The sequence below is a fragment of the Moschus berezovskii genome, chromosome 24, assembly GCF_049115385.1.
Source record: "Moschus berezovskii isolate FMDL1 chromosome 24, NW_MosBer_1.0, whole genome shotgun sequence".
Lineage (NCBI taxonomy): Eukaryota > Metazoa > Chordata > Mammalia > Artiodactyla > Moschidae > Moschus > Moschus berezovskii.
The window spans coordinates 48,762,916-48,776,212 of NC_142483.1; the positions used below are offsets into that span (position 1 = coordinate 48,762,916).

At 43.4% G+C, this 13,297-nt stretch overlaps 1 protein-coding gene across 3 annotated transcripts in view; it reads right to left on the reverse strand.

The window, feature by feature from the left end:
* Positions 1-13,297, reverse strand: part of MOBP (myelin associated oligodendrocyte basic protein) — a 37,895-nt gene that overhangs the window by 22,522 nt on the left and 2,076 nt on the right. For all 3 annotated transcript variants that reach the window (XM_088831721.1, XM_055413377.2, XM_088831720.1), the window contains exon 2: positions 10,580-10,657. The gene's annotated coding sequence lies outside the window, so the exon portion shown is untranslated. The remainder of the gene's footprint in view (positions 1-10,579; positions 10,658-13,297) is intronic.

The window sequence follows — 13,297 nt, forward strand, 5'->3', positions numbered from 1 at the left end:
GCCAAAAGGCTGAGGAGCCATCTGTCGTTTCCAGTTCCCAGTACAGCCCTCCAGGAAGTCTCTACTGTCCCCCTGTTAGAGATGTGGAAGTTGAGACCTGAAGAAGTTACATAAACTCTCCAAAGTCGTATGGTAATGATAACAATAAATACGATAGAAAACTCATAACGTCCAGTATGACTACTGACTACCCAATATCTGCACTGCCTGTCTATAACAAACCTTGTTGATACACCCTGGTAAATATACATAACTTTCTATGTGACCACATTCTGGCCAAGAGGATGGAGGCAAAAGTCTATGGCTACTTGAGTCTTCCCTTCAGTAATCAGGCTTTTATTCGGTAAGGGACTCTCCCCTGGTGAGGGCATTCAGCCCAACCCAGCTCTTCCTGGCCCCCAAGGGGCAGGATTATTTCAAGCCTTTGGACCTTGAGCCTTAAGGCTCCTTCCCCTACTTCCTTCCCACCCAACAATTAACACAGCAAATGTTTCTAACACCTTGGGGTTCAGCCCAAAGTCAAGTCACTTCCCAAGGAGGCGTTCCAGAACCTCCCTTTCTCCCAGGGAGAAGTGATCACGACTCCCTCTCTTGTGCCCTAGCCCTGTAAGTGAAAAGTGAGGTCACTCAGTCATTTCCGACTCTTTGCGACCCCATGGACTGTAGCCTACCAGGCTCCTCCGTCCATAGGATTTTCCAGGCAAGATTACTGGAGTGGGTTGCCATTTCCTTCTCCAGGGGATCTTTCCCAGCCAGGGATCAAACCTGGATCTCGCACATTGTAGGCAGACACTTTACCTGGTCTGAGCCACCAGGGAAGTCAGCCCTGAATGTTGTACATAATTCTAGGAGAGTATCTGGAACCTGGAAGGGTGCCCTTGTTTGGTGCTTTATTCAGAGCAGGTGTTCCACAGATGCTGAATATTAAGAGCTTGAGCAAAGGGTACCTCTCACGGCTTCTGCAGGGGCCCTCAGACTGTCACTGCCTGTCCCCAGATGCTCTTTCGTGGTCCCCATGCCCCTCGGGGACCTCTGCTCTGATTCAGACAGCAGGTCTGCTCAGTGAAAAAGGCAACACAGAAAAAAAAAAAAAAGCAACACAGGAAGGGACTTTTCCAACTGATCTTGAAAATTATAGAACTGGGCTCTTTAGGAAAAAAATAAAAGACTTTGTGAACCCACTACACTTTTGCTTTTCTTTCTTTTTAAAAAAATTGTATTGAAGTACAGTTGATTTACAATGTTAATTATTTATGCTGTACAGTGAAGTGACTCAGTTATGTATTCTTTTTCACATTCTTCTCCATTATGCTTTATCACAGGGTATTGAATACAGCTTCCTACACTATACAATAGGGCCTTCTTGTTTATCTGTCCAGTATACCATAGTCTGCATCTGCTAATCCCAGACTCTGAACAGTCCTTCCCCTAGCCCCTCTCCCCTTTGGCAACCACAAGTCTGTTCTCTATGTCTGTTTCAAAGATAAGTTCATTTGTGTCCTATTTTAGATTCTACAGAGAAGTAAGATCACATGGTACTTGTCTTCTCTTTCTGACTTACTTTGCTTAGTTTGATAATCTCTAGGTTCATCCGTGTTGCTGTGAATGGCATTATTTCATTATTTCTTACAGCTGAATAATATTCCGTTGTATATATGTATGAAAGCTTGTTTATCCATTCATCTGTTGATGGACATTCAGGTTTTTGCCATGTCCTGGCTATTGTAAATAGTGCTGCTGTGAACACTGGGATGCATGTATCTTTTTGAATTATAGTTTTGTCTGGGTATATGCCTATTTTTGCCTGCAGTACAGGAGACCCAGATTCAATCCCTGGGTCGGGACGATCCCCTGGAGAAGGAAATGGCAACCCACTCCAGTATCCTTGTCTGGAAAATCTCACGGACAGAGGAGCCTTGTGGGCTGCAGTCCATGGGGTCGCAAAGAGTCAGCCACAACAGAACGACTAACACTATGCCTATTTTTGGCTGAGCACTGAAGAATTGATGCTTTTGGATTGTGGTGTTGGAGAAGACTCTTGAGAGTCGCTCGGACTTCAAGGAGATCCAACCAGTCCATTCTAAAGGAAATCAGTCCTGAATATTCATTGGAAGGACTGATGCTGGAGCTGAAACTCCAATACTTTGGCCACCTGATGTGAAGAACTGACTCATTTGAAAAGACCCTGGTGCTGGGAAAGATTGAAGGCAGGAAAAGAGGATGAGATGGTTGGATGGCATCACCAACTCAATGGACATGAGTCTGAATAAACTCCAGGAGTTGGTGATGGACAGGGAAGCCTGGCATGCTGCAGTCTATGGGGTCACAAAGAGTCAGACCCAAGTGAACAACTGAACTGAACTGAACTGATGCCTAAGAGTGGGGTTGCTGGATCATACGGTTATTCTATTTTTATTTTTCTGAGGAATCTCCATGCTGTTTTCCATAGTGGCTGTACCATATTACATTCCCACTAACAGAATAAGAGGGTTTCCTTTTCTCCACACCCTCCCCAGCACTTATTATGTGTAGTTTTTAATGATGGCTATTCTGACCAACTGTGAGCATATTACACCTTTTTTTTAATCCCATGGACAGAGAAGCCTAGTGGGTTACAGTACATGGGGCCGCAAAGAGTTGGACAGGACCGAAGTGACTTAGCATGCAGAGATGGCACTAACATATCCGTGTTCCCACCAGTGTCCTAGGGATCTTTAAACACACTTTCACTATTCCCTAAGAGACTGCAGGTGAAAATGAGAATCATGAACATAACATGGATTTTCTTCCTTCTGTTCATCCTTCCTAACATCTTTTTTAAAAGGCAGTTGGGTGTGGGTAATTTTAATAAAAGCAGTATGTGGCCCTTAGTTGTGGATGGTCCTCTGGAAAGAAAGACAGTACAAGTACTAAGTTGCCATGCTATATGTCCATGGGATCACAGGAAGTTGGACGTGGAAATGGGTACAGTCGCTCCCGAGTGAAGGGTGGGTGCAGGTTAGCATTTGGAAAACAGTACACTTCTCCAATTCTTGTCAATCAGATCCCTCAGCACCATGAGTGAGGGCCTGCCTTTGTCTTGTGATTAGAGAACTCAGCATGGGAAGGACAGGAGGCAGCCTTCATCCTGACTACCCAGGGCCTGAGCCCTCTGAGAGAACAATATTCTGGCTTCAGATATCAAAACTCTAAAGGAGGAAAATGATCAGTCCCAAGACCCCTTAATATGTTACATAGATTAAGAAGAAGAAAGTTTTATATCTACTTGGTAAAAAAATTTAACAAAGCAAGAAGTTTCAGATGTATTAAAAGTAAGCTCAGTTATACCTATATATATATATGACTTTTTCATTGCCCTATATTTGCACAAGCAACACGATACTACAAGAACGGATAAAGGAGAGGGAATGAGAGCCCCTGAATTCATGCCCCCTCGGTTATTTCCCGCATGAACTGTCTCTTGGTAATAAGTAGTCAAAATTCAGCTCCTTATTGGGACTATCCCTTGCCTCCCTCTATTCCTTCTCAAGGTAGATAAGAGTATAGGGAAGCTGAGAGTCCTAGGGGTGATAAGGGAAGGGGTGGCTGGTCCTTGTGGTGTCCGCCCCTCCTGGACTCTGTCACAGGTACCTTGTGTGTCTCACCTAGCCCCTTGCCATGAATGACACATGTTGCTGCTGGCTACTTGACCCACCAAAGCCACTGGCCATCAGGACCCCAGCTCAGCAGCCTCCTATCCCAGTCTAGGCATCCTCTCAACTCCTCAAAATTGCTAAAGGTAGGAGTAGAGACCGAGCAGGAAAGGAAGCCCAGCAATGAACAGGACACACAGATAGACTGAACATAGGCACGAAGGAGGGACAAACAGGATTTCTCCAAGACATATTAAGTTAGGTGATGAACCATTTTGCTAAGGTTTAGGGATGAGAAAGTGGAATAGTCAAAAATTTAGTCTGAGGCATGTTAAGTTGGAAAAACTTCTGAAGCCTCCAAGCAGCTATGAAAGAAAGTGATTTGGCCACATGAGTCAGATCTTGAGGACAGAGAAAGGATGAGAAATAAATTTAAGAGTATTTGGTGCTGGATGAGATTTATAGCCAATGGAACACAGAACACCCTGGGAGAAAGGGAGTATAAGAAAGGGGAGAAAAACTGGAAAACATTTTATGCACAATAGCAACAAGAATCTTCAGATACCTAGAAGTAAAGCAGAAATTAAAATGTGTAAATCCTTGTGGGGAAAAAATTCAGTATCCATTCTTGATAAATATCCTTAGTGGAAAGGGAACAGGAAGTCCTTAACATTATAATGGGCTAGCTACTAAAATATCCACAGTAACAGCTTACTGCTGGTGAAATCTTAGAAACATTTTCATACAAATCAGACACCCCAAGCACTACTATTCAATCAGTTCAGTTCAGTTCAGTCGCTCAGTCGTGTCCGACTCTCCGCGACCCCATGAATCAATACGGCACCTGAAATCCTAACTAGTACAAAACACAAAATAAAAAACTGTGAGACTCCACAAATTGTTAGAACTTAAAGTCCAGTGAGATTTCTGAACCCAAGATCAATATGCAGCTACTGCTGTTCAGTCGTGCTGAGTCATGTCCATCTCTTTGTGACCATTATGGACTGTAGTCCACTGGGCTCCTCTGTCCATGGTATTCTCCAGGCAAGACTACTGGAGTGGGTTGCCATTTCTTTCTCCAGGGGATCTTCCTGACCCAGGGATCAAACCTGCATCTCCTGCTTGGCAGGAGGATTCTTTACCACTGAGCTACCTGGGAATACACCAAAATCAAAATCATTTCTATAGGTCAGGAAGAGCCAATTTGAAAATGTAAAATAAAAGGAGCCATCACACTGACTACAAAGCCACAGGACACCTACTGGTAGATGTATATCTGATAAAAGAAATGCAAGACTTCCATGAAGGAATTTGCAAGGCTACAATAGAAATAAGTATGCCGAATATCTCTTAATAAATTTATAAACTTAATGCAATTACAATAAAAAGCAGATTTTCATGGAATTAATAAGATGATTTTAAGGTTCTTATAAAGGCCCAAGATGAGCCAAGACAATTTTGAATGAGAACAGGGTCTTGCCCTACCAGGTATTAGCACTAATCATAAAATATACTAATTAAAACAGTAGAGTTGTGGTTTGGGAATAGACCAACAGTTCAGTGGCACAGAATAGAGCCCCTGGAAACAGACTCACATATGTATAGAAACATGGTTCATAATAGAGGGGGCATTGTTTAAACTATTCAAAAGGGAGACAAAATGGAAGTAAAGAAAAGATCCCAACAAGAAAAAGGATAGCAAACACATGTCATGAGATGGAAGCCAGGTACTATTTTATGCGTTTAACTGACTTTATCCTCATGACCTCACAATAGCCCCACTTTGCAAATGAGCAAGCCAAGGCACAGAGAAGTCAAATAGCCCACCGGAAGACGCAGAACTAGACCTTAGGAGCCCCAAGATCCCAACCAAAGAAGACTAATCTCTACTGCTAATCTTCGCATCATACAGCGTCTTATACAGCAGACGTGAAGAGAAGGGAAGCAGGTCAAAGATTATGATTTTTATAGAATAAAACATACCATGCAGTTACAAGTTAAAAAAACCTGTGCCAGGAGAGAAGAAAATATACAAACACATAAAAGTGTAAAGTTTTAATAATCAGAATATTTAAGAAAAAACAAACTACAATTTTTTTTAAATGGGTGAATAATAGAGAAGACTCTTTAAAAGCCAGTGGTCATATACAAACATGGTTAACTCTGTAGGACTCTAGGAAAGAGACGGTAACAGTAAGGGAATGTCAATTCACACCCCTTGTGATTGGCCCAAAAATGGGATTGGAGGATGATGCTGTGGAAGGCAGTCAATCAGAGCATGGGGAGGGGCACTGGGGCTGGCACTTTCCGTGGTCAAGGCACTGTCCCAGGCTGCCAGAGCCCATGCTTCCTTCAGGAGAGGAACGCACCTGGGTGCTTTGTCCAGGAGCTATTTCCGGAATAAAAGCTGCAATTTCTAAAGTTCCACTGCAGGCCTGGGCTTCTTTCACCTAGCCTTACCACAGCCTTCCAAAGACTGCCCAGCCTCAAATCCTCTGCTGGGAAAACCATTACCGCTGAGCAGCAAATTCATTCCACATTCACCACCTCCCTTAGAGACCTTGACTGTTTCTTACACCTTGCTAATTCTCAGGTCAAGGGCTAATGTTTGCCTCTGAGAGCAGCTTTACATAGTAAAAGACAGTGCCTTCCACGTTTGTCCACAGCAGCGAAAATACAATGAGGGAAAGGAACTTTGCTTGTAGCTACTAAAGGCTGCTTCTAAGGATGGCTTTATCCATTTGCCCTTGTTTATTCATTTGTCGCCTTAGCAACCAAAATATTTCCTAATTAGTACACTGAATGTTGAACAGTAGCTTCTTGTTGGGAAACCAGTGCCCCAGTAATGGAAACTTCATACAGATATTTATTTTGAATCAGAGTGCTTTTCCACAAAGAGCAACATCCTGCCAAAATCTGACACTGATTTGCAGAGCTCCTGAGGCTTGAAAAAAAATAACAGTAATAAGAGGATGCTGATGTCTTGAAGTTGGCAACTCATTTTGGAAGACAAAGCCCTCATTGCTTTACTTTGTTTCCAAGTGATAAAGACAAATTAAAGTGGCCCAAGGACCACACTGCCCACAGACAGCTATCTCACAGATGCATGCAAAAGCCCTTTCTGATTGAGCAAACTCTGCCTAATCCCAGCTAGGATACCAACCCAGAGTTAGCACAAAGATAATATATTTAGCAGTTTGAGGGAGAAGGGCTACATGCATATGTATGGCTGAGTGGCTCTGCTGTGCAACTGAAACTATCGCAGCACTGTTAATGGGCTATATTCCAATATAAAGTAAAAAGTTTGTAAATGATTATGCTTAGCAAATGTTTTAGGAGTCAAAACCTTCCTTATTATAGTGGAGCTAAATAAACGTGTAAGAAATACAGTAATTTTCTGAAAGCAATTTTAGTAACAGAGTGTTCGTTTTTTTAACATCTAAAATTACAGAGCACATTGTTTTCGTTTATTGTGTGAATTTACACTAGAATTGAATGTGAATGAATAATCTCATGCTTTTCTACAGAAGAGGGCAAGCGAGTCCAGAAGAAGGAACCGAAAGCATAAGCCTGTCTCCTCATGTACCCATTCCCTTACTCAAAACCACAGGGACTCTTCCCGGTTGCAGAGCAAAGTCCTTGCTTCTTAGTTAATGTGGCAGGTAAGACTATTCATCATCTGTGCCTAGAACAAACTGTTTCCTTTTCCTAGAATGCCTTTTCCCCAGGGTGGCTGTGTAGTAAACTCCCATTCACTCTAAACAACCCGGTTTAGCGCGATTGATTGGTCGGGGTGGGCTGGCGGGGGCCGGGGGTGGGGTCGACAGGGGACCACCCCCCGGCCTGCGACCTGGCTCTGCTGGGTGCATTTCCAACGCGGCAGTGCCTTCTGATCGAGGCCCAGCCCATGGACTGTGTGAGGCCGGTATGGGTCTTCCCCGAGTCGGGTTGCTTGGGAATGCAGCCCAAAGTGGGTGGTAAACTCCATCTAAAGCTAAATAACAGCACGACCGATTGTCAACAAGTACTGTAAGGGAATGCTGAAAAGAACCAAACGACCCAGCTAAGGTCTCAGCCCAGCAAAGGATCCCCTCTCATCTGGGAGGTAATGAGTACATACTTCTGTTGGTGAGCACCTCACACTGTATTATAATGGTGTGGCTGTGTATCTGGATCTCCGCTTGGACTCTGTGAGAGAAGGGTAATCCGTCTGAATCCTCAGGATTCTGCCACTGCTTCCTCTGCTCAAAGAATGAGTATTGACTGGGATGGAATTACCAGTGACCCCTGGGATGTCATGTAGGATTCAAGCTGCTTTTGTCAGATTCCCAGCAAGGCTATTTTAAGAATTAAGGCCTTAACATAAAATGGTTATTTTATTATTTCATTTTTTCAAGATGTGAAAAATTGTCTTTCTTAATCCAGTGTTTGTGATATAAAAAATAAAGATGTTTCTCTTTGTGTAAATGATGGGGATCTGAATGCACACAAACATGCTGCTGCTGCTGCTGCTGCTAAGTCACTTCAGTCGTGTCCGACTCTGTGTGACCCCATAGACGGAAGCCCATCAGGCTCCCCCATCCCTGGGATTCTCCAGGCAAGAACACTGGAGTGGGTTGCCATTTCCTTCTCCAATGTGTGAAAGTGAAAAGTGAAAGTGAAGTCTCTCAGTCGTGTCCTACCCTTAGCGACCCCACGGACTGCTGCCTACCAGGCTCCTCCATCCATGGGATTTTCCGGGCAAGAGTACTGGAGTGGCTTGCCATTGCCCTCTCCGGCACACAAACATAGGTAACACAAATCCTCTCTCTTGTAATTCCTTCCAGAATGATAGAGTAGGAAACCAATCTTCCAGATTTGCACTGTCTTATTTAAAACCCTAAATGTTTATTTGCTGTATGGTCATAGCGGGGTGGTGGAGGTGCTGAAGAAGATAACCTAAATTAGCTGACTGATGGATTTATTGCTCCACTCAGAACATTTAACATGCTTTGGGTTCTGCCTTGGGTTTTCAAAGGGCATCAGTCTCAGGAACACCAAGAGACCAGGCTAGAGATAAGCCGATTGTCAACCACACCTTTTCCCAAATTTTGTGTCCAAGGTCACCATCTGAGTCAGCCAATAGCAGTGATACTTGTAGACTTCCTCAGTTTGATGAAATGCCACTTATCTTTGTTCCATTTTGCCATTTGTATTTATCATATTTTATTGAATTCATTCACCTATTCCAAGAGAAGCAAGAGCTGTCGAGGGTGACTCCAAGGTATATACTTTGAGTGGCTAAGTCAGTGGTAGAAGCCTCTACTAGAGGAGAAGTTTTGAGAGGAGAGGCTAAATCATAAGTTCAGTTCTAGATGCATTCAAGTTGAAGTGTTTGAGGAGCATCTAGATGGCAATGTCAAGTGGAGAGTTCAGAGAAATCTGAGCAGGAGATGGAGTTCGAAAGTGGCTAGAGTGAAGGTGTTGACTGAAGCCATGGGATGAATAGACTTGTCCACGTGGCAGATCGTGGAGTAGGAGGAGAGCACGGCTGCGTGCTGGGGCACTCCCACACTTGCAGGTCAGGTGGAGGGGCAAAGTGATTGACAAGGGAAAAAGGGAAGAGTTAGAGAGGAAGGAGGGAACCCAGAGCATGTGGTATCCTAGGAGCCAGAGGAAGGAGTGTTTAAACAGAGGGAGTGGTCAGAGCTGTATGCAGAGTGATTCTCAGATGTGATCAGATAGAAGACTATAAAGATTATACATTAGCTTAAGTGACAGGGAGCTATTTGGTAAGTTTAACAGGAACTGTCTCCACAGAAACAAGTTACACTGATGGCCCAGTTGAGGTCACGGACCATTAATTTGTAGTGGTACCAAGCCTCATCGTGTTTTTCTCCAAATGTTCTCAGCAGCTGGGTGGAGACACAGAGAAGACACAGAGGTTCATCCAGGGTTGGGGTTTGCTGGAGAATTTGCAGAAGGACAGTTGAGGTGATAAACCCTAGAGTCTATTCATAATAGAAAGAAAGCTGGAAATGAGATTGCTGAATGGATGGTGAATGAATTGATGAAGGGTAAGTAAATAGACTCACACATGGATGGGGAGATGAAGGGGCAGGTCAGTCCGAAGCACCTGGTGAAAGCATAGTTGTAGTGGGGCCCTTAACAAAGTTGAAAGAAAGGAAGGTTGTGAATCAGATGCTAGATGTTTGCACGGTTTGATTCAGAGAGGATAGTCTCGAGTATTGCTAAGTTCCAGCATGGCAGTGGATGGATGCGGCAGGGTGGATAATTCCGGAGTGGTGAAGAGATTATTCACACAGACACTAACGTCATCTGAGTGGGTGCAGCTGAAGTGCAGGGGGAGTGGGGGAGTACGGAATCTGGTAACAAAACTGCCAGTGACAGACACGGAGCGACTGGGAAGTCAGATGAGACTGACACGGGGGTGCAGCGCGGCTTCAGGCTGTGGAGGGAGCCGCCGTCTGACTGTGGCAGTGGGGAGGGTGCTGCCTTGCTCGCCAACTGGAGCTTCTTGGAGTGTAAAATGGCCCTCACTTGACAGGCTGACAGATGAGGCATTGTTCTCAGAAGACTGGCTGGATTCAGTTAAGACAGAGAGATGGACAGAATCTCCTGAGGAGAGCCCAAGGCTGTAGGGGGTGAAGTCTCTTTCCCACTTCGCTGTGCCCTGTGGTGCGTGGGCTTGTCAGAGGTGAACGCATGGTGGCTTGCGGCACGGTGCCTCTGCCTGATACAGGGAAGGGTTTCTTCATGTTTCTACTCCCCAAGCCCAGAATACCGTAAGACACCTGGAATCACTTTCTGCAGTGTGTAACTCTTACTGAAAGTTTGATTGCCCCATCTTTCGCTGATTCGACACTCCACTTTGACATTCTGAATACCAGTAATCATATACCGTCATTTAGTTGCTGACCCGAAAGAGCGCAGGAGAGCCATTGTACCTGTGTTTCCATGCGTGTACATCTGGTGACTAGATCTCTGTTATGGGCTTCTCTTGGTATCATCTGCTTCTTTTTTCCCTAAAAAATGAAGCAGTAGTATGCATTCTGGTTAATTGAGTGTTTTGATGACTGAAGTTCTGGTTAACTCAAGTGTCTTAATCACAGAGCTTCACATACACAGCCCTAAGAAGGATCATGGTATTTCATCTAGATACTGTCAGTCAGATGGAGGCTGGGCTAGGAGGGAATATAATGACAAAATTACATGCAAACTTTTAAAAGTCCACCTTATCATCATGAGGAAAAATGCCATATATCCAGTTAATTTACCATCATTAGGTGAAAAATAGTCATTTCTCTTAATAAATCTGAGCTCTACAAACCAGATTTTTGCTTATAATACTAATAAAATTCCAGAATCCTGCTCTAAAAATGCAAATCTTCATAATTAAGTAAAGCACCTCAAGAAAAGATCTGAAGGAATGTCCTCCCTTACAGCTCTGGAAAGAGACGTGGTTTTTGCTTTGTAAACTCAATGAAGTGTCCTTTGACAAGGTAGCAACTTGAGAACTTCTAGAAAACATCAATGTAGTTTTCTCATTGCACTACAGAGATTTATATGACTATTCATGTCATTTGTCCTGTTCTTAATACATCTCAGATCTTGGAAGTGTTCAAAGGGGTCTTACAAAATTATGAAGATTCTAAGCACAAAAATAATCTCCAGAAAAAAATCTGTAATTCAGACTGGTTGTCTTAGTTGATACTTTTTCTAGTGATAATGATGTAATTGGCAACTTCTAACTGTATAAATCTTTGTAAGATTTTTCTGTCACATCAGATGAAGATCACTAGAATGTTCTTCTCCTTCCAACCACTTGACAGAATAATTGAAACCATATGACTCTACAAGCTTTCTTACTTAAAAAATTAATCATGATCTACTAACAAGTATTGAACTTACACTCCCACTGAAAACAACCACAAAAGCTGAACAAAATATGCAAAAGAATTGTTTGCAGGCATTGGAGAACAAATATTTCAGGGCTTTGATCCTTGAGAGAAAGGAAGCAAGGGAAGATTTCCCCTGGTTTTCTGCCTGAAGATAGTTTTCAAACTGTCCTACAGGGGAAAAAAGCCTAAGCATGGAGAAGAAACAGAGGTCAGAGTCAGGGGTTGCTAAGACTGCAGGGACCCACAAGGGGTTTGAGATGCAAGCGACAGGAGGGACCTGCTGAGAAGATACATATAACTTTTCTCAGATCCTTGGTCAGTTCCAAAGTTGTGCAATTGCAGGGTGAAACTGTGGGAAGCCAAGGGGAAAGAAACAACAGTTATGAAGAGGTTGATAACTAAGTAGAAACATCAGGGCTTACACATTACTGGGGCAATTGCGAGACCCTGGTGAACACCCTAGACTTGTAGTTGAAGCCCCAGAAAGATCTCACCCTGGGGCAGTGGGCATGCCTAGGAGAAAGGGCAAAGATAAATATGCCCTCAGTTCAGTTCAGTTCAGTTCAGTCCTGCTGCTGCTGCTGCTGCTAAGTCGCTTCAGTCGTGTCCGACTCTGTGTGACCCCATAGACGGAAGCCCACCAGGCTCCCCCGTCCCTGGGATTCTCCAGGCAAGAACACTGGAGTGGGTTGCCATTTCCTTCTCCAATGCATGAAAGGAAAAGTGAAAGTGAAGTCGCTCAGTCGTGTCCGACTCTTAGCGACCCCATGGACTGCAGCCTACCAGGCTCCTCCGCCCATGGGATTTTTCAGGCAAGAGTACTGGAGTGGGGTGCCATTGCCTTCTCCACAGTTCAGTCCTACCTAACAAGCCCTAAAACCAAACCTGGACATCACCAAGGTGATCCCCCTGTAATTTAGCTTCAACCAGAACCTCTGCCACCTGCTATCACTGCTTCTACAGTGTTCAGCAGACAATAAATTTACAGGATTGGAAGATATAGGAAAATGTTCATCATGGAAACACATAATCCTTTAAGTCAAAATACTTCCTCAAACTCCAGGGGTGACTTTGGTGGCCCAAATAAAGCAGTCATAATAGGTAAATCAGTAATATACATTTTCTCTAAAGCTTCATTTCTCAACATTAAATAGCACCACGCGCAGAACCCCAGACTTGAAAGTATCTACCTAATCCAGGGAACAGTTCTGTTAAATCCATAATATATTCACTTGACCAAAGAGATTGTAATCAAGTTAATCAATTGCCCCATACTCAGATTTATGATGACTTCAAAGTTTTCTCTGGGGAAAAAAAAAAAAAGGATGATTTTTGTCTGGATATCTAAAGAATTCAGTTTAGTAATACTCCCCAAACAAAGGACATTTGTTGGGAAATTCTGGAATGATAACTGCCAAATACTTCCAAACAAAAGTTTTCCCACTTACAAACAAGATGAAAGTTCTCTTTCTCTACCAGGCAACATGTCAAGAGGCTAAAGGCCAGTGAACCTGGACTTGCTCCTCAGGACAATACTTTATTGAACTCTGTTTTCAGCAGATGAGTTTGCTTAGAAAAGAAGGGTCACATTGGTGAAATGAATACTCAGAGCAGTAGGCATGAATCCAACACACACAAAGAAACTCGATAAATACTTCACTGAATGCCTATCAAGTTCTTGTACATATCATTGTAATTACCATTTATAATTCAAGGACAGTACTTATATAGTTCGGTTGAATACTTGAGAATTGCATATAAAAG